This window comes from Teleopsis dalmanni, chromosome 1 (assembly GCF_002237135.1).
Source record: "Teleopsis dalmanni isolate 2A chromosome 1, ASM223713v2, whole genome shotgun sequence".
Lineage (NCBI taxonomy): Eukaryota > Metazoa > Arthropoda > Insecta > Diptera > Diopsidae > Teleopsis > Teleopsis dalmanni.
The window spans coordinates 167,890,892-167,895,088 of record NC_051846.1 but is presented as its reverse complement, the minus strand read 5'-3'; the positions used below and the strand labels follow the sequence as shown (position 1 = coordinate 167,895,088).

Here is a 4,197-nt window from a genome sequence, read left to right as displayed (position 1 = left end):
ATATATATATATATATATTATATGAATACGTTCAATATCACATAAGCTCATATAAATAAATCAACAAATAAATTTATATACAGAGACGTATAGATATATTTATGCTTATGTGTGTGTGTGTATATGTGTGTATGATTTTTTACGCCTATAATAATGTAAATTTAGAAAATTTACATATAAAATTGAATTGGATCAATAATTTTGAAAATGCGTATAAAAATACCATGAAAACTATAGCGTTAGTGAGAAGTTAAACTTTAAATTGTATGCGTGTGTGGTTTTCGCACTTTTGAGCGAAGAAGGGGGAGGAGTGTGAGTTGGCTTAATTTATGGCCGCAAAATATGCAAAGATTATTTTAGTAGCTAGTATTTGGAGTTGCTGTATGAAGTGTTAATCATAAGCACTCATAGTTGAATGGTTTAATAATCTACTTGTAAACAATAATGAGTTGGATGATGGTTGATAAGTGTTAGATAGATTGTCTCTAGAACAACTTTGATCAATGATGTGAAGTAAAATCGATTTTAAAATAAATTTAGAAAAAACAAACAAAAAAAAAATTTTATGAAATGTCAAATAAAAAAAAAATGCAAATGTCAATTTTTTTTTTTGACTAAAGTGAAGCGCTTTATGACGAAAAGAAACTATTTAAAAGTTAAAAGGGTTCGAATAGAAATGAAAATACAACGCCAAAAATTTTAGTTAATTTATTCGCAATATTCAAAATAGCGTTGTATAGTCAGCCAAATTTCAATAAATTAACTAAAAATTTTATCTTTTCATTTCTATTGGAATCCCTCTAACATTTAAATAGTTTCATTTCGTCATAAGAAGCGTCACTTTCATCAAAAAAAAATTGACATTAAAATTTTTTTTTATTTGACATTTGACAAATTTTTTTTTTTTTTTGGTATTCCTAAACTTATTTTAAAATTAAATGCAAAATTTTTATCATATAATTGGCATAAATACCTGGATCTAAATTCATCATCTTCATGCAGTGTTTTTTCCTCAGGTGGTTTTCAATTCAACTGTTTAAAATTAATAATGCTATAATGCACACACCAATTTAAGTCCAATCGACCTTTGGACTCGTCCCCTTGAAGTGGCTAGGTTTCTTCGACTGGATCCTGGTTAGTTTCAAATTACTCCCACCCCTCCCCTTTCCCTCATCCCCACACTCCCACCTTTTCCATTCCTTATCCCATGTATTCGTCTTGTAATCCTTTCATGTTATCTGCTTTCAGGTCCCGGCGGGTTACAACAACAACAACAATAATAATGCAATAATATTATAAATATATATTTTATAAAAAAAATACCTTTCTCTAAGCGAATTTTACCATATTGTTCTCTTCGGGTACTCTTCAATATTTAAATCTATTCAAATGTAATATTATAAATATATATTTTATAAAAATAGGAAAATAATTCATACTTACAAAAGTTTTATAATAGATTTTTTATTTTCATCTATAATTTTTAAAATTATAGAGGGAGCGAGATTTATATATTACACCATATTTGTCTTTGATATTAATTCTTCAAGTTCATTTTATTATTTGAAGTGGACTTATTAATTAACTGTATTCTGTAAATAATCCGAACAATATATTAGCCAAAACATTTTTAATTTATTTTCAATTTTGAATTTTGAATTTAGTATGTTTTTTGTGAGGGGAAAACGTAGAAATATATTTTAACTGAACTGAACAAATTTTTATTTAGGGATATCAATTTTTTTTGAAAATCTAGGCCAACTTTAATTGAATTAAAATTTTTATTACATACCATATCCTATAATAAGTACTTCTTAGAGCAATATTTTAATACATTTTAAATTTAGAGAGTTACTAAATCCATTTACGCGTAATTATGAGTTATATAATTGATCCTTATAATAAATTTTGCCAAGTTTTTATTTATAATCACATGCAGTACGCTTTAAACTCTTGATATTTTTTATAATAAATGTCAAAATATGAAAAAAAAAAATGTCAAAAAATTTTTACATGTGCAAATTTATATAAAATAAAAGCTTTAATAACTTTTAAATGAAGTATTGAAATCAATACAATAATCAAAATGGAATAAAATTAGGTTTTGTATATATTGAGAATTCACAAAATTAATTTAATATCATTATTTACAACGATTTATTATAATCATGTTTGTACAATTTTTATTCAGTCAATCAACTTTCTGAAAAGCAACGTAAAGGTTCTTGAATGAAAAGAAAGAAGATTATTAAAACCATATTTAGAGATTATCAAGTTGTTTATAACCAAAGGTATACCACTACTCATCAATTGGTACATTAATTATTTTGTCAAATAAATAATTCGAAAGCTAAAACTTAAGATTGCGTTAATATAAATGTTTTTCACAGAATATACTTTCTTACTTACATAAATGGTCATAACTACTGGTTTCCGGGTCTCAGCTTGACACAAAATGTCTCTCCAGGCGCTTCCGCTACGTGCACCCCTTTTCCAGTCTCGTATATCAAGTGCAGTTAGTACTTCCTCAACTTGATCACTACATCGGATACACGGTCTTCTTTTGCTCCTCCTTCCTCAAACTGCTACTCAAATACATTTTTCACTGGACCATCGTCAACTGTTCTCACGACATGACCAAACTAGCATAACCACTGATGTTGATTTGCTAAATAATATCAAAATCGAGATAAAACTCGCAAAGCTCTTGGTGCATAAGGATGTGATAATCGTCGGTAACTTGTAGAGGACCAAAGATCTTAGGAAGAACTTTTCTCTTCAAAACTCCCAGTGCTTTGATTATAAATATAATCTTTCATTATAAAATGTAATCTTTTTTAAAGTCACTTCCACTTGAAAACCGAGATATTGAGGTAAATAACTGTCAGTGAGGTAAATACTTTCATAGGTTTTATTTGTTTTGCTTCAAAAATCTTATAATTACAATACAACAATACATTAATATATATAAGAAATGAATGTACTTTTACTTCGTCCTATAATGAGAAGATTTACTCATTTGATGTTCCTTAAGAAAAGATATACCATTTTGCAAAGAAAAGGTTCGATTTATGGAGACTTCGAGTTAAAGATTTTTTTATAATTGTATGTAAGTTGCTCTCTGAACCCTGTTCCACTCTACTTAGTTCGAGTTATAGAAAGTTCAAGTTATAGTAAATTCGAGTTACAGAACTTCTGTAACAGTAGTTCGAGTTATGGAAGTATAAACTGTATTTAAATCTCTCACAAAAATATACTGATCTCTAACACTATTTAGATTTGGTGTGCAAGGCTGCCACTTTGAGCTAACCTAATCTAACACTATTTAACCTCAATGGGAGCTCTATTCCTCTTTTATTTGTTTCTGATCGCTAATGTTATTGCACGTTAACCAATATTTTTAAATTTTTTATAATTCTTATTTAAAGAATATAATTTTCTTAATGCATAATATATAATAATTGCGACACTGACCTTTCCGTTATATATAAGTAGCACATAAATCAATATTTTCAGTTTAAAAATTACTTTCTCTTTAATTTAAAGAAAAGATATAATATGTTTAAAGTGTACCCAAAATTTTTGTAAAAAAAAAAAGTATCCTTTTTAACACTATTTTGCGATTTTTTTCACTTTCGTTCGCACAAGAAAGTAAATTAACCGACAAAACATCACACATCCGTGTCCCTTTTTTATGAGACACAAGTAAACTCAGTGAATAGTAACACAATTGTTTGTGTTACAAATTCATTGTAACTAGTCCAAAAGAATTTGAAAATCATTTGAATAGACATTCACTCACTCCCCATAAATTCATTCTATCTTCGGCTATGATTAGGAATTTAACTTTCAGACAAAATCAAGCGAAAATCCAAGAGTGAGTCCAGCGCTGTGTGCTTTATAAAATATGCAGATTCATAAAATTGTACAGATTCTAGTTGGTTGTATACGTATTCATTCCTGCAGTGTTATTACCCGTGCACATATGTACGCAATGCTTAACCCCTTTACATGTGTAATCTTCGCATAGCTGCAGGACATAAGCGGGGTCTAAGTATCTACAAAAAATATAATTTGCATGGGGTACGCGTTAACGCTTACAACAGTTTTATTTGCCTGATTGGAAGGGTTTGAATTGTGTACTGATAAAATTAGTTTTTTTTTTATTCATTTTCATTTTCTAAGCATAAATGATAA

At 28.1% G+C, this 4,197-nt stretch overlaps 1 long non-coding RNA gene across 1 annotated transcript; it reads right to left on the bottom strand.

Moving 5' to 3' along the window:
• Positions 1-978: 978 nt before the first annotated feature.
• On the bottom strand, positions 979-1,666 carry LOC119670020. The gene is made up of 3 exons (XR_005251667.1): positions 1,444-1,666; positions 1,324-1,381; positions 979-1,238 (listed from the first exon to the last, which is right to left on the bottom strand). It is a non-coding gene; the product is annotated as an uncharacterized LOC119670020 (long non-coding RNA).
• Positions 1,667-4,197: the final 2,531 nt, after the last annotated feature.